Source organism: Pteropus medius, unplaced genomic scaffold (assembly GCF_902729225.1).
Source record: "Pteropus medius unplaced genomic scaffold, Ma_sr-lr_union100, whole genome shotgun sequence".
NCBI lineage: Eukaryota > Metazoa > Chordata > Mammalia > Chiroptera > Pteropodidae > Pteropus > Pteropus medius.
This window is the reverse complement of record NW_024354500.1, coordinates 2,638,153-2,663,742: the sequence shown is the minus strand read 5'-3', so window position 1 is coordinate 2,663,742 and position 25,590 is coordinate 2,638,153. Positions and strand designations below refer to the sequence as shown.

At 33.1% G+C, this 25,590-nt stretch overlaps 1 long non-coding RNA gene across 1 annotated transcript in view; it reads right to left on the bottom strand.

Moving 5' to 3' along the window:
• The window catches only part of LOC120594807 (uncharacterized), a 92,672-nt gene that overhangs the window by 35,335 nt on the left and 31,747 nt on the right, over nt 1-25,590 (bottom strand). Inside the window, exon 3 of the long non-coding RNA XR_005650698.1 lies at nt 2,795-2,942. This is a non-coding gene — a long non-coding RNA (uncharacterized LOC120594807). The remainder of the gene's footprint in view (nt 1-2,794; nt 2,943-25,590) is intronic.

Here is a 25,590-nt window from a genome sequence, read left to right as displayed (position 1 = left end):
GACTTATTGACCCATTTCAAGCTCCTTTGAAGGGTTATTCTCATCTTATTGTTTCATTTCCCATCCATATTTAATGTCCTATATCTCATTTCTCATGTCTCTTCACTGATCAGACTCACGTCATAGGCTTTAAATATTCTTTTCCATAATGATGACTCTCAGAATGCGGTAGCCTCAAACATTACCTTGAATTCTGCACTTATATGACCCAGACTAATTCAATATCACCACTTGAATACAGGTCAGGTTCTCAAGGACACATGTCGAAATTCAAACTCTTTGACTTCTTCTTCAGACCTGAACTTGTCTCAACTTTCTCCATCTCGGTAAAAGTAATCATTCCTGACTATTTTTTTTTCCTCATACCTGATGTATAATCTCTCAGCAAGTCTTCTGACACTCCTTTCAAGAGATGTATCTGATTCTAACCACATCTTGCTATGGATCATTACTAAAACTTTAGGAAAGACTACCATCATCTTTCAGGTAGACTATAACAATAATAGTTACTTAACAAGTCCCACTGTTGCTACTTTCACTTTCCTAATCAATTCTCCACCACAGTGACCTTTATAAAAGTTAAACCATATCATGTTATGCCCCTTGTTTAAAATCATCAGATGGTTTCCTAACACTCATTTGATCAAATCGCCTCAATTTGCCTGAGACTTCCCTAGATTTAACATGAAAGTTCTACATTCCAGGAACTCCCTCTGTCCCAGGCAAACTGAGATAGCTGGTCACCCTACCTCTATACAGGATATCATGTGCAGAATAAAATAAAATCAGATGAAATAAAAATCCCTACCATTCGTTAGGTCAGCTACTTTATCTTGCATCTGCCATTCTCTTGGACTTCATCACCCATTGCTCACCTTATTCTAGCCACATTGGCCCTCTGTTATTACTCAAACATATCAAACTTGTTTCTGCCTTAAATGTTTGTTTCATAATTGAATAAATCTAATGAAAAGTAGTAAAGCAAAAGACAATTATGATGGTGACATGTTAAAAAAATAACGTTTATATTTCTTTGTGGAAAATGAGAATTATTTCTATTCATTTACTATAGAAACATCCATCTACTTTGCTAATTTATATTATCAGTCTGATCCCAGTAGCATTTGAATTTTCAACTCCTGCTTTAAGCTATACTAAGCTGCTCAGTACATGGAGGCTTGCTGTATTAGATGGATTAATTTCAGAAAGAGAGAAAGCCTAAGCTATGTCTGGCAATCAGTTTTTAAGCAGTTAGTAGAAGCTTTTAATTGGCTAAGAGAGTATAGTTAGAAAGAGAACTATATTTTCTATCAGAGACATGGGTCTTAGTCTTGGTTTCACCACAATCTAGTTATATGATCTTTAATGAATCTCTTATTCTCAGACGTTATGTTTTTGGATCCTTATTTCTTTAATGAATCACTTATTCTCAGGTGTTAGGTTTTTGTTGTTGTTTGTTTGATGATTGGTTGGTTGGTTATTGTTATTTAATCTGAAATGAGCAAGTTGAGTCATAAAGTTGTCTTTCAGCTCTACAATTTTTAAATGTTAGATTCTCTTTGGCTTTTCACCATATGCTATGCATTCGTAGTCTCCAGATACAATGATAATAAGTGCATAATATACAGTATGTGAATCTAATCTATTATGGATGCCACAAATCTGAGAAAAATAATACTAACTGCATGGTGCCCCTCACCAAAACTAGGCAATATTTTTTGCATGCTTTTTAAGGAAATTATTCAGTGAAATTCAAACTGGTTAAAATTATTCATGTCATCAAGATTTTAGCACTTCCTTGGGGCTCTGCTTCCCTGTCACTGTTGAGCAATTTTTTGGATAGTAAGATAAAGTTCCCTTTGCACAATTTCCTCCTATTTCTTTTCATTATTCCCTTTTAGATCAGACAGCCTCTTCCTTCCCATCTTGGTGCTTATAGTCCAAAGATTTTGTAGTGATGTGCCATGTCTTAGCAACTTTCCAAGCTAATTTAAGCTAAGCTTAGCAATTTTCTAAGCTAACCCCTGGAGCTTCATGGAAATTTTGTTGCTTGCATTTTGCCAGAGAGGTAGAATGTAAATCAGATTATTAATATTTCAAATCTAGCTTCATAATGCCATACTTAAAATTCTATTTTTCTTATAAATAGAATAAATTCTCTTACATATTCCATTTCTAAATGGTAAATATTCTAAGGAAGCTGAAAAGTCATATCTCCTGCTGTGTCATTTTTCAATGCAGGATGGAAAGGAATTGTCACCTAGCTGGTTCATAGTTTGATGCTTCGGAAAACCAACCTAACTTACATTTTTTTTTACGTTTCTATTTCACGTTATGCATATGCTCCTAATTCCCCCTTAACTACAAACTTTGCTTATTTTTACGCTCCCTGAAATATAATTTTTCATGCTATTTAATATTAATACAAGCCTCTCTCCTCCTAGGTGTTCAGCTCTCCATGGGTATTTCATTACGTTTTACTTATTTTATAAACTCTGCCCAATCATTTGTATGAGACTCACTTTTTCCTTCCTTCCTGTGAAGAATAAAGAGAGTTGTCTGTCATCAGAAATCTTTGTGAACTTATGTCCTGGCTGTTTTGCTTTTTAAGAAGACAGTAATTCTCAGTCTTAATACAGCATCTTTCATTTTATAAATCACTGTTTTCAAAAATCATCTAACTGGTGTTTATATAGTATGTGTTAAAATAATTATATGGTGTCACACATTTTCAAATATATACAAATTAAGATTATAACCGACTATATGCAGCAATTGAATGTAAATTACTCACCTTTCTTGCAATGGTTAATCTTGTTATGGCCCAGCCACAGATATGTCATCCTTTGGACCTCCTTTGCTGCTGTTGGATGGTAGGGATCTTCAAATAGGCTTATGTTGCAGTCATCCTTCTTTCAGGACAGAGGCAGTTTTGAGTGTATCTGGAAAGAGATAGAACTTAATAAGTGTTAGTTTCCCATCTATTCTGAGCAGAGACTGAAATGTATTCTGTCTCCTAGGACTGACTCTCTCTGGTAGAATTATAAAAATTATATGTAATTTAATAGGTCACAGGATAAAGACAAAATTCTCTTATTTTGCCACTGTGTGAAATTATGAATGGTGTTCATGCTGTCTGTATTCAGTTTGGGGAGAGAAAAAACATGTATACAAATGATTAAAATCCAGCGGATGAATTGGTTCTAAAGGTATGAGTGGAATGTATTGAAATTGCAAGATAAAATCATAAATAGTGCCTTGCAAGTTCAGTATTTACAAAACAAGCTAATATTTGAGCATTAAAGTTTGCATTCCAGAGAGGGAGAATAGTATGAATAGAACCAATTCTGAATAACTGAGTAAAGTCAAAGATGTCAAGCAGCAAGAAAATGAAAGTGTCTTAAGTTTGTGCAAGTGAACTATAATATTTTAATTATACATATGCTCTTAAATACAAGGAAAACCTAAACACAAAAAAAGTGTGGCAACTACAGAAGTTTTAGGACCTCTGTTATTTATAACTGAACTATATATTCCTATATTTTTTTTATTTTCTATTTATTTATTCAGTGTCTCATCAGCCCAATTCCAAATTCCCTGGTGAATAATCTAATTAACTCAGTTTGAGAAAAGTGATCCTCTTCGTAATTTCTTCAGCTCTGTTCTTTGAAGAGAATTTGAGAGAAAGCATTTTCTTTGAAAATGAAATAGCTTGGGGACATGTACGGCAGACTGATTTGCTCCTTAGAAGGAGGGTAGTGACAGATAATGAGACTGGAAATTTAAATATTAGTGAAAATATGAAAAGCTGTTATTCCAGATACTATTGCTGTGTAACAAACCACCCTAATCTTAGTAGTATAAAACAACACACATTTTTTATGCTCACGTAATCTATGAGTTAGGAATTTGCATATGGGACTTTAGGAAAAGTTTGTTTCTATCGCATGAAGTCTAGGGTCTCAGTCGGGAAGACTCATTGGCTGAAGATGACTTGATGACTGGGGGCTAGAATCATCTGAGAGCTTCTTCACTTATTTGACTTATGGTTGATGCTTACTGTGGCCTGGGACCTTGGCTGGAACTGCCAATCATAACATGTACATGTGGCCTCTCCATGTGGTTGCATGGGCTTCTTTATTTGTTATTTTGATGAAATAAAAAATTTAAAAGAGAATTAAACTTGAGAAAATGTTTACAAGAGGAAACATATATGAAAAATAAAAGTTACTAAGCAATTTTTTGAAGTTCTTTAAAAATTAGTGAGAAAGTGATGAACTCCAAATAGAAACTAAAGTGCTTTAAGAAAAGAAAAAAATTACAAATATCTGTTAAGTGCATGAAAAAGTATTCAATTTCCCTGACATGTAAGGAAATGCAAGTAAAATAAAAAATAAGATAGCTTTTCCTGCCTATCGGCTTGGCAAAAATGAAAAATTGTGAAATGCCTCCAGTTATCAAGAGCATAAAGAAAAGAAAACTCAGATTACTATTAGTGAGAGGACAAACATATAAATTTTCTGAAAGATAAGTCTGGAAAATGTATTATAATTTAAACTGTGCATAATCTTCAGCACAGCTTTTTAAATCTAGAAATGTATTATCAAACAACCGTGAAGATGCATATAAAAGGTTATTCAAAATAACGTGATTTATAATATTGAAAAATTATAAACAATTTAACCTTCAAAAACTAAAAAAATTGGTCAAATAAAATAGAGAATTGTTATATATAGAATCATTAAGATAATTGTGTAGATTTATTTTCATTGACATAATAAAATGTCTAAGCCTTAATGATGGAGCGGAAACACTAACTTACAAAATATGGGCTAATTTTTGTTTATTGCTTATTGAAAGATGTAATGTATGTTCAAATGAATAAAAAAGCAAAAGAAGTTTAAAAACATCTTATCCAATAAACACATATTTGAAAAAAATGCCAACATTTAATGTTAGATATAAAGAAATAGTCATGTATTCATTTACTGAACAAATATTGAGTGCTTATTTTGTTACAGATATTTTTCTCTGTACTGAAATATGCAATAAAGAAAGGAGACAGAGCCAATACTTGAAAAGCTGTGTGGGTGTGTGTGTGCCCATGCAGGTTCTCCTCTTCTCCAACTCCAGAAGGAAGTCGAATATCACAAGATGTATTTTTTCAGCTCTTTGATTCAGAGAATGGGCAGAGGAGGAAAAGGGAAAGGTTTAAGGAATGATAAGTAAATTAATTTACATATTAAAGAACTAAGAGCAGAAGGTGTTGGTTACAGAACTAATAGTTCCTGGGATTCAAAGAAGTTTTTTCATTGTTTTGAGAAGAAAGACATATTTAAAAAGCTGGAATTGGTGTTGGCAGAGGATGGAAGGAATAAAAAAAGAATTTAAAATTCTTTTTAAATTAGGAATGTTGATGACTTTGTGTGCCTTTTAAGATGTTTAATAAATGCAAATAAAGGATTCATATTATTTTTTCAAGTTAGTTTGTGTTCTATTGCATGGTTTATAACTACTAGAATATACACGGACCATGGAGTGCTGAGGAATTTCAATCTAGTCAAGGAGTCAGAAGATGCCTCATTGAAATTATCATGTCTAAATTCAGATTTAAAGATGAGTATATAGAAGAAGGCAGAGATTTGAGGAAAAAGGATCCACATTTTAAAAGCCATAAGGTAAGTCTGTAAAGTACCTTAAATCAAGTAAAATAAATCTATTCTGTTGAAGCATTCAGAGATACAAGTTCCAGTTGAAGGAGACTATGGTTTAGGAAGTGAACAGAACCTGATATACAATTTAGAGACAAGAATTTTAACACAGCATTGAATTAGACTGGATGCCTTTATCCTGGGCCTAGGCAGAGACCTGGAATTTGGCTTTCCAGAAAAAAAAAGGGAGGAGGGGGGAGATAAAAGCTTAGAGCTAGACAAGCATTTTTCAACCTTGTATAGAGACTAGATGGAGAGATATTCTGTGTAAGTGAATTAGTAGATTCAATATTGTCAAGATGTAAATTCTACCCAACTTGATCCATAGATTAAGTGTAATCTCAATCTAAATCCTAGCAAGATATTTTGTAAACATAGACAAACTTATTCTAAAGTTCATATAAAAAAGGCAAAGACTTAGAATAGCTAACACATACTAAAGAAGAAGAAAAAAAATTGCAGAACTCACAATTCCTTATTTTAAGATTTACTATAAAGCTATAGTAATCAAGCCATTATAATTTTAGCTAAAGAACAAATACTTAGAGCAAAGGAATAGAATAGAGATACACAAAAAAATAGACCTGCAAGTGAAATAAATTGAAATTCGACAAAGGTGAGAAGGCAATTCAATGGATAAAGGATAGTCTTTTCAACAAATAGTGCTGGAACTTTGGATGCCCATATGCAAAACAGTGAATTTAGATACAGACCTTTCACCTTTCACAAAAATTAATTCAAAATATATCACAGATCTAAATGTAAAATACAAAATTATAAAACTTCTCAAGGAAAAAAGGAGAAAATCTACATGACCTTGTGTTTGGTGGTGATGAGTTTTTAGGTAAGTCACTATAAGCATAACCTATGCAAGAAAAAAAATTGATAAACTGGACTTTAATAAAATTAAAAACTATGCATCAAAGGATATAAGCAACAAAGTGAAAAGGCAACCCATGGAATGGAATAAAATGTTTGCAAATTATTTATTTGATAAAATGTTAGTATCTAGATTATATTTTTAAATTCTTATAATACAACAACAAAAAAATGAACAACACTATTTCAAAATGCACAAAGGAGTTAAATAAACATTTCTTCAAAGAAGATATACAAGTGATCAATGAGCACATGAAAAGGTGCTCAACATTACGAATTAATAGGAAAATGCAAATCAGAAGCCACAATGAGATACCACTTCACATCCATTAAAATGGCTGCTATCAAAAGTACAAAACAAAACAAAACAAAACAAAAGCTAAAATCAGAAAAAAACATTAGTGAGAGTGTAGAAAAGTTGGAACATTTGTGCACAGTTGATGAGAATGAGAAATGTGCAACCTCTATGGAAAACAATATAGAGGTTCTTCATAAAATTAAAAATAGAATTATCATATGATACAGCAATTCCCAAAAGAATTCAAAGCAAGGACTCAATGAGATATTCATACACCCATCTTCATAGCAGCATTATTCACAATGATTAGAACATGAAAGCAACCCAGGTGTTTATCACAGATTAATGGTTAAACAAAATATGTAATATACATACAATAGAATATTATTCAGCCTAAGAACAAAGAAATTCTGACATTTACTACAACATGGATAAATCTTGAAGATATTATGTTAAGTGAAATAAGCCAGTCACACAAGAACAAATACTTTATAATTCAACTTACATGAGATATGGAGAGTAGTCAAATTCATAGAGATAGAGTAGAATGGTAGTTGTCAGGAGATAAGGAAAGGAAAAATAGAAGTATGATTTAATGTGTACAGAGTTTCAGTTTTGCAAGATGAAAAGAGTTCTGCAGATGGATGGTTGTACAACAATGTGAATGTACTTAATGTTATATGCATTTTATCACAATTAAAAATAATTTAAAAATTAAAAACTTCTCTCCTGTGAAAGACATTGTTATAAGAATTAAAAGGCAAGCCACAGATTCAGAGAAAATATTTACCAAACATATATCTGGTAAAGTACCTGTATATGAAATATACAAACAATTCTTAAAACTCAACTACAAGAAAATATACAATCCGGTTTTTCAAAGGGCAAAAAAAATGAACACGCGCTTCACCAAAGAAGATATACAGATGGAAAATATGCATATGAAAGATTCTCGATGTCTTATGTCATTAAGGAAATGCAAATAAAACAATGAGATGCCACTACATACTATTAGAAGGGCTAAAATCAAAAAAAATTTTTTTGGAAATACCAATGACTGACAAGGCTATGGAACAAGACCTCTTGATCTTTGCTGGTGGTAATGCAAAATGCTAGACTCAGAGATAGTTTGGAAGTTACTTACAAAGTTGAATGGATTCTTACACAGTCCTGCAATCACTCTCCCAGGGTATTTATTTACCCAACTAAGTCCATGTAGGGAATATATAAACTACACACTGACGACACCCTGTCTTGTTCTCAACAAAACAGAACCCAAGCCTTTGTCTTACATGGAGATGAGACCAAACTCACCGTATCCACAAAGTGCAGAAATTTTGACGAAACTAGTATAAAACATAGTCCCAACAGGTGACTCAGTAAGGGTCTGGTAACAATGAAACTGCAACACAAAATTCACAAAATTCAAGGAAAGTCCAATTCTTTAAGAGAAAAAAAACTCACTGAGACAAGCTCAGGAAAAGCCATAATAGGATCATTCATACTGAAGAAATATAGATCAAAGAGATTGAAAACAGATTTTAAAATAAGTCATTTAAAAATATTCAGAGAGATCAAGGAAACAAGAGAATCTATCAAGGATAAAGATTTTATGAGAAAAATAAAACTCAAATGTATTTGAAAAGGAACCAAATGGAGATTCTGGAAATGTAAGTAATTGCTTAAATTTTTTAAAAAAATTAATAGATATACTAAACTGCAGGCTACTAAGAGGTCAAACCAGATGAGATCCGAAAATGCTTCATTGAAATAGCAAAAGAGACCACTTGAAAAGGTAGTGAGAGTAGAAAGAAGTGGAGAAATTTAAGAAGTATTTAGAAAGTAGAATCAACGAAATTTGGTGAAGAATACTTAAGCCTCTAAAAAAATTTATTCCTGACAGAAGAGAGACATTGTGGTTATAGTTTAAGCTGATGTGATGTGGTAACTTCATAATACCTGATCTATGGTAAGCACTCGATAAATGCTGTTGTAGTTTTATTATGTTGTTGTTATTTTCATTTTATTATTATTATCATTAAAGTTGATCAGCAACGGTTGAAAGGTAAAGGAGGTGGTGAGTCTTCTAATATGTTAAGGAACATGGAGCCTATTTTTGTTGCCTTCCATTGTCAAAAATATTTCACAGGACAGGTTGGCACCACAGAGCTGCTCTGTTTCAATCACATTACAACAACAACCAAAAAAATGGACTGAAACATGAAATAAACCAGATAGCTCAAAAAAATATACATCACTGTATGTAATAAATGACCAAATCAGCATGGGAGAGACAGGCTTTTTAAATCAATGGTGCTGGCATAGCAGCAGTAGCAAAGAGCGATGAAATATTATTATCATCTCACAATGCTGACATAATTTTAGGAATTCAAAAGGCACCTGGGAAAACATTTGTAACAAAATTAAAGAGATGCGGTTTTAGATATTCTTTTAAAAATAAGCAGATGTGATATTATGGGAAAATTCTCATCAAAATAAGAAATAATTTTCATGGGAATATGCAATGCTCTACGCTGTGCAATAAAATAAGCATGCTTTTGCATTGTTGGGGGAAGAATAATATTCATAGCTTTAAAACCTTGTCAGCAAGTTTTAAGAGGCCTACGAACATTTATACTTTTTAATATTTTAATTCAAGTCCCAAGAATTTATTCTAAGAGAATTGTAGAAACAAAGAACTATGTGTATTTCAGTGTTATAAAAGCAAAAACACTGGACACAGTCTAAGTAGTTGATCGAAAGGTAGTGGTTGTAATACACAGTATGGTTACATTTAAATGTTATATGGTCATAAAATTCTATTAACCTATTTCCCATTTGCCCCAAGAATACTTGCTGGCAGCGCTTGCAGCTACATGTTTACCCCAAGATAATTTGTGGATTACAGTCCTAACTTACCCCCAGAGTTTGCCATGAAATAACTCTCTTTTATTATTATTTTCCCATCGCTCTAGTATAGTGATAGGCTTTGGAAGCACATGACATCATTCTATTTACAGTACTCTGTTTTTAGTTGTGATATTTCCATTAACAAACTATAGTAATTCTCAATCGCTGAAAATGTCAAATACTAGAAAACGTAGCATTTCTATCCATGATGTTAACATTGTTCTCAAACAGATGTTAGTCAAAGATTCATTTGATGAATTTGATTTATATACACATTTTCTGTTACATTGGGTTTAGAGACAAATTCTCTTTAGAAATAACTCCTAGAATAGTTTCTATATTTTATTTTCACATTGAAAAATCAGTCATATTTGCTTCAGCCTCAAAGAGTGTGTTTATGTAAAATTAAATTAACACTGGCAGTGCAGCAAGCTACACTATTTTTCCTAAATGGGAAATGGGTTGAAAGCAATTTTTGATAACTGGTGAGTTGATTATTTTCCATTTGCTCCTTATCCTGCCAGATGTAGTCTCTTCCATTCTCTTCTCTGATCTGTCCCTGATCTCATATAGTGATATGCTTTGGAAGCCTATCTGAAAGGCTGACAACTACAGACTGCATCATACAGATTCTTTGCCAGTTCAGCTTCCACTAAGGTCCAAAAAAATATTATGTCTTTCTTTTGTGGCTTCCTTGGGCCTTGTAGCTTCCTGTCATTGCAAGCCTCTGATGCCCCACCATCCCTTGTTTGTTCCTTAATCCTAACCATACTTCTGTATGGAGTCTCTTCATAAAAGTCTCTTCATTTAAACCTTTTCAGTAAATTTCACATCCGATTGAGATGCATATGAACTTCTTATGTCATAAAACTGCATAGTCTGCGTTTAAATATGAAATGTGAAATACGGTTTTGTTGCCGTTATTAGTCATTTTCTTCCTAGGAAGATGGAGTGATTTTTCTGATTGAAAATGTAGGAAAAATAACTAGATGTCCTCCACTCTCCTGTTTTCCCTTGAAGCCAGCCTCTCACAGAGACCATTAGTTTTCCTTCACTCTTCCATGCTAGAAGCCATGCAGGAGCTACGTCTGGTATGATGAAAGAAGACTTGTTCCAAGTTCAGGGCATTCTGTAAACTGATGAAGACTTCCTGATTCTGGGATTCAGGTAGCAAGAACATTTGACTAATATACCTAAAACCATAATCTGCATCCTGGCCTCTAGCAGTGATGAAGGTGATATTTTGGGCCCACATATTTACTCTTTTGTCTTTATTTCTCAAATCATCCAGCAATTATGTGGAAAAGAGGGATGCTATATGCTGATAGCCTTATCAGAAACTTCAACAGGACATGGCTCTACTATAATCATAGGTAAACGTGTATAACTTTTACTGAATATTTAAGCATTCTGGTTGAAGTTTTGCTATATGTTATAATTTCAGATGCTAGAAGGCCTTGCCCCATTCTTAAACAGTCCATGGTAATCTCTTAGAGAATACAGCAGGTCAAACAGCAAAGCAAGCAGAGTGGGGATTATTTGGAGAGCTGGCAACTTTCACATATCAGGACTGTGAATACAGGTATTGAGGTGTATATAGGTGTTCCCTTTCCTCTTATCATTTTAACACTGAAGCACTAAATATGTTGGCAAAGTATCTGGGGCCTATATTATTCTCCTTAAAACTTTATTTTTTACATGACTCAATAAGGCACCATTAAGAGTTAGACAATGAGGCCACACTAATCTAATACATATTTATTCTAAATATCAATATTATAAATTAGAGACACTGTTTTATTTTTATCTTCCCATATCTTAAGCATTAGCCATTTGAATAACTTTGAATCTTTTATTGATAATTCTATTAATGCCACTTGAATAGATCTTCATTTCATGAGTCACTGTGCACCCTTATTTTCTTCTTAAATAAAATAATTTTAATGTAATAATTTTGTGTCAATTTACATTTTATTGTTATTATTAATGCTGTATTTTAATATTATGTTCATTTTGTGATCTATTAATAAAAAATTACTAAAGAGAAGTCATTAATCCATTTATTTTGTATTCTATGAAAAACTAATATATTTTGTTGACAATTTGGCAACAAGAGATCATTTAGCATGGGACATCCCTCAAAACATATAATGAAGCATGATAATTCTATTTGTCTAGAATGGATGAAAGACTATTTATTAATCTTACAAAAATGTATTGAGAACTTATTATGTGTCAAGTACTGTGCTAGTTACCAGGAATACATTGTCTCTGCCTAAATGAAACTTAACAGGAAAGATAGACAAAAGATATACATAAATTAAGTAATCATAAAATAATTACGTGATTATAAACTGTAAAATCACTATAAATAAAAATGTGTAATATGGCCAGCATTGGTAGGAAAATGTAAGACTATTTGGTAGATACCTTAATAATCTCCTTGCACTAAAATTAATAAAAATTTTCAGCCTCCAAATTTTACCTCTCGCCTCTAAGTTAAATCACCACAAGAATTTACAGTACTTATAATAAACTCTTTCTTTAAAATTTATCCAAAGACAATTATATGGGGAAAATTTTTAAAAATATTTTAGGCATTATAATCTAGAAATCAGAATACCTAACCTCCACCGCTGATCTTTTCTTCCCCCTTCACCCCAACTCCAATGGGAGCCTTCAGAAAGTAATTTTGCCTCTGTGGACCTCAGTTACTTTGCTTGCGACATGAGGTTGTTGGGCCAGATCCTCTTGAGGACTACACGAATCTAAATAATTTCTGATTCTATAACTTAATAGAAGTTCTCTTATTACAGAGTAAGCTTGTGTCTGTAGAGGTTTCCTGTTGTATGGAAGCTACAGGAATATTGATATTAATTGAAAATATAGAACAGATCCCTTCAGTCCTTCATTAAAATTATATGTAACTGTGTAGAACTACTACATGAGGTATAAACAGTAATTGCTTTTTTGCTTTGAATATAATAACTGATTTTTCTGGGACATAGTTTCCTAAAGTTCTATCTGTTCTCTAACAGAAGTTGGTGTGGAATATACTAAAAAATGACTAGAAGCTAAATTAAATCAGTCTATGTATAAAAAGTAGCCACCCAGAAGATTTTCCTTTTCTCTACTAGACACAATATCTCATTTTGTGTTGTATTATTCAGTTTTTGCTGCAGTAACAAACCACTGAACTTGGAGTTTAAAACAAACAAACAAACAAACAAACAACTTTTTTTTTTAATGATTTTATGCCCACTATATCTTGACCCAGCTGGACTCAGATGAGCTTGGTTAAAAATAACTCCAGGATCGTGTTTGGGTTCATATTTATTCCATGTATTTCTTGTTCTGGCACCAAGACTGAAGAAATAGTGACTAAATGGGGTACGGTTTCAATACCAATGCCAATAGTGCAAGAGGAAACAGAAATTCATGATGGTTCTTAAGCCTCATTTAAGAAAGGTCACACTGTCTCTTCTGTCCCCATTTCACTGAGAAAGCAATCACCTGGACAACCTCAAAATCAATGCAATGGGGAGGTATGCTCTGCCCACGTGATAGGGAGGAGAGAATGAAATGCTAAACAGTATCAAGTCTACAACAGCTGCTCCACACTCACCCATAGCACAGTTCACATCACATAGTGGACGTTTAATTTTTTTGAGGAATTTATAAATTTAATAACATGTTTTCATCTTCCCAAAATAATCCATGTTCTCTTGTTTAACTTTGAAATATAATTTTTTTCCCTTAATATCATAATAATATCTTAATACTTTAGTTTCCCCAAATTCAACATGGGCCAGGAAACAGTTACCATTATTTTCCAAGTTCTGAGTTCAGTAGTTATCATGTAGTCAATGCTCAAGAAATATTTTTCAGATGACTAAATAAATGAATCCATAAGCCAAATATTATGTTTTTATTTGTTTGTTTCAAGAATTTTTTTACAAACAATAAAACTAAGGTTGAGATTTAGTAAGTAGTGATTCCTAAGGCATTGTAGTATTGCTTTCTTTATAAATCAAGAAAGTGTTTACTCTCTTTTGTGAAGTCTGCTTAAATCTTATAGTATGCTGGTTGGAAATAGTTCTAGAAGGCAAATATACCCTACTGTGGTTACATGGGCATGATGGAAATGGTCCTATAGATCAGTAAATTTCAACTCATTCTCTTAGGGCAATATCATTATCTTAAAAATTAATATTCACTATCTCATGGAGATTTCTTATTTTGATGTATTAGCCTTTACTTTTCATTAAAAAGTACTTTACATGTACCTATTAGACCCAAACTTCTGTTTGATATACAAAGTAAATATAAGAAACAATATCTCTTGTTCAGAGCTTGCTATCTGGTTGAGTAGATATGCTATATTCCAAAATAGCTACAGCAATATCTGTGAGTACCAAATGGGTAAAACATAAAATTATAGGAATTCAGATAAGGGAGATAATCCCCCACAAGAATGACGAGAAAAACCTCATGAAAAAAGTAGAATTTAACTCAACCTTAGAAATGAAGTAGGATTTTCATAACTGAATTAGAGAAGAAAGATATTTCTGGAAGAAAGAATATAATAAGTGAAAAAGTAAAAGGTATCATCCAGCAACTTCAAGAAAGTCAGAGTAAAAGTTACGTGCAGGAAAATAACTAGAGACAAGTTTGGAAAAATAGGTAGAGAACAGATTGTGGATGACATAAAATGATGAACAAAGGAATGTCAGTTTGATTTTGTAAGCATTGTAAAGGCATTGAAATTTTTCACTAAGGAATGTATCATACTGAAAGTGCATTTTTAAGACCACTAATTTGATGATAATATAGACAATAGATTTGAGGAGAATATCCTAATGGCAATTTAGGAGAATATTTTAATCATCAAGTTATGAAATAATTACTTCTATGCTATGGCTATGTGTGAGAAAGGACTACATAGTGTGTACGAAGTCAGTTGTATTGGACCCAAAACAAAGAGCATTGTGGCCAGGATTTCATTCATGGCCCCAGAATTCAGATGGGAGAAGACCGAAGCCAGAGAACTGAAAGAACATAGAGTGAGCTAAGTCCTGCAATCTGAAAATGGAAACAAGTTCAAGCGTAAGGGTTAGCTACTCCAGAGATTAGCATGATTCCTAAAGTATGAATACATCTAAGAGTCACAGCTCAGGGACAGCATACGAGTATCATTAGCCAGATTCTAAACCGAATAGGGCATCTAAATTACACATTCTAGAAGACAAACATCATAAGTTCATTTTTTTTAAAAACAGCTAATATTGGACAGAATTTATTAAGTGAATAAATTGAACTAATATTGCCCATTCTAGACCCAACAAAAGAGAATTTTTTTTCATTGGGGAGTATGAACAATTCAAAATGGTGTTTGTAGAAGCAATGAAATGGTCACATTTGCTGTCACCTTGCAGTACAGCCTGAACATAGACAGTCTATGCACCTGAGCACTAGGACTAGAAACAGAAGGGACCAAGCAATGGTGATTCACTTCAGGGAAGTGAAACTTGCACAGTCCATGTTGAAACTGAATTCATAAATGCCTATCGAGTGAAGGATAACTTGCACGGTCTTTGACATCCAGTCATTTATTCTTCATCAAAGAAAGGCATGTTCTATATTTTAAATCTTATTCAGATTATGCGATTTTGAAGTTTTCCATTCTTACTCTAGCAATTTTTTTTCCTGTAGTACGATTTCTAACATGAAGAAACAAATATGCTAGTAAACAGAGAAACAGAGACAAGAGTGTTGTGGTAGTAACGAAAGAGAGAAGGGGAGGGAGAGAAAGAGAAAGCTTCTGGATTAGCTTAAAATAAAATCATTAATAAAGATATAATAAAAGCACAATTTGAAAATATGAAAAAATATATCTAAGATATATTTCCTTCTCAAAAAGATACTTCTAAAGATGTTTTGTTTGTTTATGGATTAGGATATTATCACAATGTAGACTATTACCAAGTGATGAATCTTTTCATCCATGATTGTGTTCATTTGTTGTACGATTTATAACTCCAGTATACAGAATACTGTCTTCTATGTCACGGAGGGGAGATTTTAGATCAGTACTGTGCCTTTGTTCTTTGAAAACTGTCAGAAGATACTTAAAAAAATAATGTATGTACTACTTGCCTTCAGGTGTCAAGATACCAAAAATTAGATTTCTTCTTGTTTGTAAACTGAAAATTTTCAATGTGGGAGATCTAAAAACACAAGAGTTCGGTGGCAAGAGAAATCATTAATTATTAATTGATCAAAGAAATACCAAAAAAGCAAAACATAACCATAGCAGTAGATTTCAAATATGTGGGCATCTACCAGACATCAACTAAAAGAGCAATACATCTGTAGTCACCATCACTCCTATCACTCCTACTCACCATCACTCCTACTCACCTACCCATTCTCTACACCTACTCGATCTCCAGAACACCTCTTACTTGTAATAATCACTGCTATTTGGAGTTGTTCTATCTCAATCTTATAATTCTTTTCTTTTTGATCTCTCCTTTGGGTTTATTTTTCCAAATGCATTAAGTGTTAGTGTTAACAGTGGATGGAGATGCGGTGCACATGTAAGGAGGGTTTTATGTAAGAGAAAAATTAGGAAACGTACCGATTTCAAGATGAAATTGTTGCTTTCTTGCCTCTCAACCCTGACCTCAAAGCCCACCAGCAGCAGCATTACTGCTCCACAAATAGGAGTTGTTCTCAAAAACATACTAACTATGAGTTAGTAAATAAATAAGAAAAATCTAATAAACTCTGCCTTGTTGAAACTGTCATCTGCTAAGATAGTTATGTGAGACAGAATCTCCTGTGGAACTTATGAAAAATACAAACGGTGGTGGGGGGATCTACCCCCATCAGAGATTCTGATTAAGAAGGTCTGGTGTAAAGACCAGAAATCTAAATTTTTAACATGCACCTCAGGTAATCCTGATGCATGGCTTACACAATGAAATCATTATTCCAGAAATTATCGAAATAAATACTTCTTTGCCTTAATTTAACTAACAAAGAGTAATTGATAGCAGAATTGATAGTAATGAAGATGCAGAGAATAAAGCTGAGGACCAAAGAAGAAAATGCAAGGAAAGGTTAGACCTCTTCCTCAAATGTCAGGACCTCAGATTTCCTAAAAGTAAGAGAAGTAATTGAGTCAAGAGAGCTAAAAAACACATTTCTTTTAGGTTCCTGCCATATACACTAAAATATATTAGGTCCCATTCATTCTCATTTTCAGCCCATAACTGCCTACTTTTCCAGTTCTTTCACTATCGTTATCATTTACTACTTTGACAAACCCAATTCCTTGGTCACCCTTTTCTCCATGTCTGTAAGCTTCTATTAGCTTCATTATCTTCCCTAAGATTCTAGTCCCAAAGTCCTTCATTTCACCAAACCTGTTATCAACACCACCCTCGGGTACTTCTTACTGCTGCCCACACTACTTGTTTTACTAAACGCAAGAGCTGGGATGAACCCAAACCTAGTGTCTACCTCTCTACTTCCACCAAACAAAAGTACCCAATCATACATCCTGACGCTGCTACAATATATGATCTTTCCCCTCAACTAGGCTTATTACTCCATAACAATCCTTTTATACTTAAATATAAAAGGATCCTTTTATATTATATTATATTTCTAGTCAATTCTTCCTCTATTTCTATATAGTAGCTATTCAAAATCTTCATCAGTTTGCTTGAAGGCCCTATCAGTTTTCCTAACACAAAAAAACAGAATCCATCACATATGAACTACTTTAACTTTCCATCTCCCTGCACATAAAAGTCCATGTCTGCACTTCTAGTCAAATATTTATATCTTTATCCACAGCTATGTCAACCTTTCCTTATTCCGATATCCCCCCACAAAATAAGTGTTTTTATACAAAGCTAATATATGTATCCCATCTTCTCCAAGACTCATCTTATTGATTTTTCACCCATATCCACTTCTCTTTCTTCTGTTCCTTCTCCTCAATATTTTCATGACTATCCCATATCTTTTTTTAAAAAAAAATGCTTATTAAATTTGCATCATCCCCTAAAACAACCCTTCCTTATCCCCTCACTTTTTTGTTGGAAACTTATGAGGATCTAAGCTCTTTACTTTTTACATCTTCCATTCATTCTTTAACTCTCTAAATTTTGCTCTACTATACCATCTTCTTATTCAAGTTTTGTGGGGTTTTTTTGCTATTTTGCTAGGTTCAGTAATGACCTTCTCATTTACCAAGCCAAGGAGTACCTCTCATTACCTGTTCTACCCTGTGGCATCGATACCAGCTGCTCTTGATGTGCTCTCTCCCTTTGGACTCTATAACAGCAGTTTCCCTGACTTTCCTTTCATTTGGCTTCCTCTTTCATAGAGTTGTGGACATGGACTTTAGAGTAAGACTATTCCCACCACTTACCAACTATGTGAGCTAGCTAACTCTAGTTCCCTCCTCACACAAAAGGGAGATGATAATAATATATACTTTATAAAGTGGTTGTGAGGATTAAATGACAAAATATGTTATAAATAGCTAACAACACAGTGTCTGACAAATAGTAAGTTGGTGTGATAACTGGTGGACAGTGTGGTATTGATCCACATGTTGTATAATTGTTGTTGTCATTGTCGTTGTTACTATTATTATCTTAACTCTTCTTTGTCTCACATTTCTTCAAAATGAATCATTTTTTGTGTTTGTTAAAATATAGATTGTCGAATCTCACCCCAAACCTAACAAATTGGAATCTTTGCAGTGGATCCCAGTAAGATGTATTTTAAGAAGTACCTCAGGTGACTCTTTTGCACATTGAAATTGGTGATCTATTGTCTTATCCCTTTCTGTTGGTGAGAACCTTGGAATCAGCCAAACTTGAGATTAAGAATGAAGACTTGAGAAAATTACTTCTTTCTTAACTTTAGATTTCATATTTATAAAAATAGCTTGTACCATCAACTACATAGGCTTCTTGAGAAAATAAAATTAAATGCTATAAATAAAGGGCCTAGCACACTGCTGTTTACATAGGCCATTTAATAAGAATTAACACCGCATCTTATTTTAATCTTTGGTCAACAGGTGAAAACAGTATGAAGGTAGGTTAGAGAGAAAATCCTATGTACCTACCCTCAAAATATAACCGTTTAAGTCTTTTCCAAGGATACAGCTTTAGTTGCCTTAGTTACTGAGAATTCCAGTAAGTATGACAGTAAATTAAAAGCAATAGACCAAGAAAAAACTGTAAGTATGACAGTAACTTAGAATCAATAGACCAAAAAAAATAGAATGAAGTTAGAATGCCATGTATTATGAAGTAAATCTAAAGTGAATTAGGTCATTTCTGCAGGTAAGTCCCATCTAAAATGAATATTGTTCATGTGCTGAAAATCTCCAGTGTGATCAGCATGATGCTCACTAATATGAGAAATCTAAAGTTTCTTCCAAATTTGGCCTCTATACCCAAGAATCTATTATTTAATTGGGTTAAATGTAAAACACATGAAAATTTTAGATACAAATTTAAACCATATTTTTCTATTAAATTAATATACAAACAGCATTTACCATGTGCAAAGTCATACTATTAGATAGAGGATGTTCAACTGCTTGAATATCTTACAAACAAATATCATAAATGAGATCTTTATAGATAATATAAGGATAACCCAGAAAGGAAGAAAAAATTTTTTCAGAGAGTAGATTAATATGGAAATAACCCCTATCAAGTTTCCGTGTTAGAACTCCTGTAGTACCAAACTTTTAAAATCTCTGCCTGTTTCACTGTTCTGGAGCATTTGTATGATTAAGTTGTATGATTAAGTGCTAAATTAAGTGCACTAATTTCTCTTTCTCTTCTCATCAGTGAAAAGAGAAGAAACATTGCATAAGTCATCATGGAGTGTTCCACTGAAATTTTGGGAACTGAGATGGAACCTGAAGTAAGGTTTAATAGCTGAAAAGAAGACAGGATTGCACTTGGGCAAAGAAAACATCAGTGAAGTGATAGAGGTAAGAATGAATAGGACATGTCCACAGAATAATAAGAAGGCTGGTATAACTTCAGCAGCTACCAAAAGTCATGTTAGAGAAGATGTGCCTAGACGTGAAAAGACTCAGAAGCTTAGCAAGAAATATAAATTTGCTTCCATGAAATTAGGATAATTTTTTAATTTTAAAACAAAACAATAGATAATAAATATTATTTGGTTAGTCATATTCATTTAGTCAACAATTATCTACTGGTAGTTAACATAGTCAAAGAAGAATGCTAGGCATTGCAGGAAACTGCATTAAGCCATAGTATATTATTCTCAATGCCATTTAAAAATTGAGACATAAGATAAAGACAAAAAAATAAGTAAAATCACAGCAAAATATAAATGCTATGAGATTGTATTATGAGATTGTACTATGAGAATGATTGTTCTATGAGAATATTGATTGTACTATGAGAATAAGTAGGTAGTTTATGAATGGTGGCAACTCATGACACTTGGATGAGCCCTTGAAGGATAGATTTTGTAGAGGTAAAGATGAGAGGACTTCTGGGAGGAAAATAGTATAAGCAAAGACAGTTTATTTCAACAAATATTTCGTACCCACTGTATGACAGGTCCTGGATAAATACTAAGTATAGACTTATCACAGCCTCTGCTGTTAAGTGCTTAACAGGGGCAAGCAGAGCACTTATTCTCAGGGACGTTGGGGAGTTCCTTTCAGCCAGTACATTTATAAATGAGGAAATAATAGAATAAAGCTAGACAATAAATTGAACCAATGTATTAATGAGCATCTTAAATTCCAGGCTAATTCATACTCAATTCAACTGGGCATGTAGTTTTATTAAAATCTGTTGCTATAGTTTTTTGGCAGGGGAGGGAAATTATGAAAATTGTGTATTGGGTAATCTAAGCTGGGAGAAATGGATAGAATAGATTTTTTAAAAAGACTTTAAGAATAGGAGGCTGTTATTATACTGATAAAGTATGAAGTGATAATAGCCTGGGATAGTTAGTGATGGCAGAGTGATAGTAAAAGTTCACATGTATCAAGAATATGTTAATGCTCTAGTCATTTGCTAAGGACTTATATGAATCATCTCACTTAATCCTCATGATTTCCCTGTGTTATGGGCATTGTTATTATTCCTTACTGACAGATGAGTAAACTGAGCACAAAGACATTAAGAAGTATGCCCATGTTCCACAACTAGTAAATGATGAAGGTGGATAAAGCAGAGGCAGTCTCCAGAAATTGTGCTTTTTACCACTGGTTATAGAGCCAAAAAAAAAAAAAAAAAAAAAAACCAGATATGAATTTTGAACTTGCATGTCTAAGTAAAAAATAGCTCAATTACTAAATACAAGTATGTTTAAACACTTTTTTTTTGCTTAAAAACTTTACCAGCTAAAAAAAGTCATATCATCCCATTCTTAAATCAGACTCACTGAAAGGTTTAGTGGTTTTCAAATTCTGTAATGTAATTTTAATAGCAGAATGTATCTCAGAGAATATCTACTCCAACCTCACACCTCTACAGAAGATGGAATTTAGACCAAGATTAAGGAAATTGTCCAAAGACAAAAAGCTAGCTAGGAATCAAACTCAGATTAAAATCCATATCTCCTGTTTTCTGACTTACTATAGCACAGTACCCTGATTTTATCAGATAGAAAAGGATATCTCTTCTATTATGTTTTTCCCAGCAAATATGGAAAATCACAACGCTGAATAATAAAAAGAGAGTAGTTTTTACTTATAAATTCCAGAAATACATGAGATTAGTTACATACCTACTTACTCAAAATCACAACAGCACGTATATTAGCAATTGAGCCCATTGTTCATTTTAAGTTTTAACAAATAAATTTATGTGTAACAATGGATTTTAAGGCAATGATGTTGAGTAGGTCCACTTTCATATTATAACAAATTCTTAGTGAACAAATAAATCAAAATCAATATACTATTTGTTATCTAACAGTGGTAAATATCAGGTGTCTTGTGGTGTTGGTGTGGGACGCCAGAATATGTCCAAGTTTGAAATGCACTGTTGTCTTGAGTACATATCTTTCCGGAAGAACTTTAACTCGTTTTCTATGCTCATTACCAGCACCAGAGTTGAACACTGATAATAAAAGCATAGCCAGACCAACTTGCTCTCATTTATTTTATGAATCATTGCCTGCCTCAGAGATTAAAAAAAAAAAAAAAAAAGCATATCCTTTTTTTTTTTCAAATGAATGTCTTTCAGTGAAATATCTTCATAACATTAAGCATATAAGAGAATGTCTTGCATTAATGTAGCGCCAAAATACTTTGGAGAACTCTGTGGGTTCAAGACTAAGGGAATGTGCCAAGAGGGCCACCGTACAAGCAGAGTGCACGCTGGGAGGCTCAGAGAGCAATGGAGTAGATTTATCTGTCAGGAACAAGGCAAGTCCAAATAAAAACTAGGGATATTTTGTTTGTCGTTTTCCCATAACCCTCCCTAGACACAGGTTAAAATGAAAATAAAAGGAGTTCAGAAGTAAGGAGAAGATATAAACCAGTGAGGTTGTAAAGAAAAGCTTGATTCACTTCAAATTCATTGGATGAGCAATTGATTAAAGATAATGCATAAATAACATAATGCATAAATAACAGAGTTAATGTCACTGGAGAGGAGAAAGATAAAAGAAATATGCATCGATGTGGGGTGGCATAAATGTTAAAAAAGAGAGGAAAGAAAATAAAAATTTTTTAAGTGAGAGGAGAGAAGAAAGAAAATGAAAGAAATTAGGTTGACAGGAAGGAACATATGAAATGCAGCTGCGATGCTCATTTGCTCTCTTTTAAAATGTAAATTACTTCTGATTTTGAAGTTAAGGTCTTGATGTTTTCCTGTGGAAATATAGTCATATACTCTTTAGTCTCTTCCCCAAAAGAGAAAACTAGGAAAGAAAATGTAGTTTTACTGTAAGAAATAAAAAAAAAATAGTACTAAAAGCATTTCAGTGTAAGTTGTCTGCAACAGACAACAGCTTTGAAAACCTCCAAATTTGCTAGCATGATGTAGGCACAAAGAAAGCCAGACTTGGTTGCCTGGCAACCGCGCTCTTCGCAGCCAGCTGGAGTAAAAGGAACCCGCTGGTGCCAAATGGCCTTTCACCTGCTTCGCTAAAGGGAAATCAGAGTGAAAGAGTTACCTTGCAAGGGTCAAAGCGCCCTTGAGTAACAGAGGCTTGAGAAACCCTCCTCTAGCTTCACTTTGTTTGGAGAGTCACTTGAAGAGGGGTTTCTAATGCCTCAGTAATTAGGGGCGCTGTTTTCTCCGCTCCACCTCTTCTGGGGGTACTACGGTCGACATAACTGGCTTCAAGCTTGAGGTTCTGACGTCATATACAAGAAAAGGAAATCATTTTAAACTTTTTGCTCTGGATTGATAGTTAAATTCTGAAAATCAGAATTATAACTCTTTTACTGATGACCTGCCATGAACATCTCCCCATTTTGTCATTAGATTTGCTTTCTGAAAATACCAGGACTAATAAAGTGTATTTATGGTGAAAAAATGACTTAGAAATAACTATTAAAATACGTCATTTTTACATAAATACCTGGAGATTTAATTTACTTTAGAAAATTTACTTGTGTGGCTATTTTAGTTAAGATGTGAAAAGTGCCTAGAGGTGATTTAGTATAAAGACTAGTAAGTTCTTTCCAAAACAGTTCACACAGCCCATTCCTAAAAAAAAAAAAAGTGGGGGGAGGAGTATTCTAATATACATTTTTGTCTGTGGAAATTTTAACCTTTGCTAGAAAAAATATTTTTTAATGTAAACAATGAATAATTCCCAATTAGTCCAGCTCTTTTGTGGTGAAATAGTAAAATATGAGTGGAAGTTGAGCTACTAACTAGCTGCTTCAGTCAGAAACAAAGCCCTGAAGAAAGTATTTAGAACAGTGGGTTCTGGTCCTCACCTCTGTCACTCAACACAGCATTGGAATTCTAACATGAATAGCACAGACATAAGTAACGTACTTAGCTTTCACTGAAATTTTTCCTTCAGGTAACATTCTGAATATAAAACATAACAAATAAATATAATGTTAAACTTATCAGGTTCAAATTATATATACATCTATATATAAAATTTATTCACTATATACAGTTTTATTCACTACCAGTAAGTATAATTACTTTTTATACCTTTTATAAGACTTTGCACTCATTCTTTTATTTTACTGTACTTTACTAAAATATGCTTTTTAACTTTAAAATAATTCACTTCCCCACTCCGCCTCCAGAGTCAAGGAGAAAATGTATTTTATTCCACATGACTTCTCCAAGGCAGTCTTTTGTGGTTGTCAGTAACTATGGAATCATTCAGAAGACTTTGGTTAGTGAAGGTGAAGAGCTGTCAAGTAGCTAAAAAGAAACAGAACAGCTTATACACATTCCTAATGACCCTCCCAAAGGTCAAACCAATTCTGAAAAACTTGGCGAAAGTAGAGAGGGGGAGTGTAATTTTACTCTAAGTTGAAGAAACATCCTACCCAAAGCTTATGGCTTTCGCCTTCTCAGAAATAGCAATAAGAACATTCCTTGACATTATTATTCACCTAACTTTATCTTAAGAGTAAAAATTTCCAGAAAATGTATATGTGACAAAATGTATATTTGGTCAACCAGTGATTCTTAAGTAAGTAAATGCTTAAGCAGAGTATTTTCTCTTCCAGGACAGCTAGAGTGTTTCTATAATAATCTATTTCTATAATAATCTAGAGATTAAAAATAATCTATTTTTATAAATAATCTTCATTTGCAAAGATAAAATGGAAGATGATTTTTTTCTCTTTATTTCAAAAAGCTGGTACAATAATTTCTTTAGGGAAAAGCAAAAGGGTACAAGGTGGGACCCTGAGGTCACAGGTGAGCACACAGGTTTTTAACCTTGACTACATGTTAGAATTACCTGGAGAATTTTTATTTCCTACTTGAAACTCCTCACCATCAAGGCTGTGATCTTGATTTCGCATCTGAATCAGTAATTCTGTATTAAACAGCATCAATACGTGCTCATGAACTTTTAAGCTAATTTAGATTTAAATATTGTAAAACTATCTTATTTTCTGGAAGATACTAGTTACAATATTGCAGAAAAATGAGCACAGTGCTTAACATTATTTATGCCTAATTGCTTTTCCCAACGCCTGTGTCTCTCTCTACATGTGCTCATGTAGTCTTCCATTCTAAATATGTATCAATATTAATATCCTATGAATTTAAAGAGGTAATTAATGTTAAAAAATATATTATGTAGAAGTGTAATTAACAAAGTAAATGTTAGTTCTACTTTTAGCATCCAGCCAGGTTGCACTTGGGGAACAGAGGGCCATTTCATTTAGCTATACTGAAACTGTACAACTCCAAGTACATATGGTATACTTTATAGAAAAAAAAGTATAAGCTGAGTTGTGTTTGATGAGGGACGAATATGTATTTACTTAATGCATAGTATTTTCTGATAGGATTTTAATAATATTATATCATCCTGTGAAAGAAATAGAATGATCTATGTTTTTAATAATTCTCTAGCTCTGATATTACTGATAAAACCGTTTTGTCAAATTCATAATCTCCCAAAATTGTTTTCAAAAGATTGAGGAGAAAAATTCAGGTATATAGAGAGGAAGCAAATAGAAAAAATAGAAAAATGGTAAATAGAAAAAAAACAATTTTGAAAGTACATCAAAATTTAAATTTACAAATAAATCAGTAA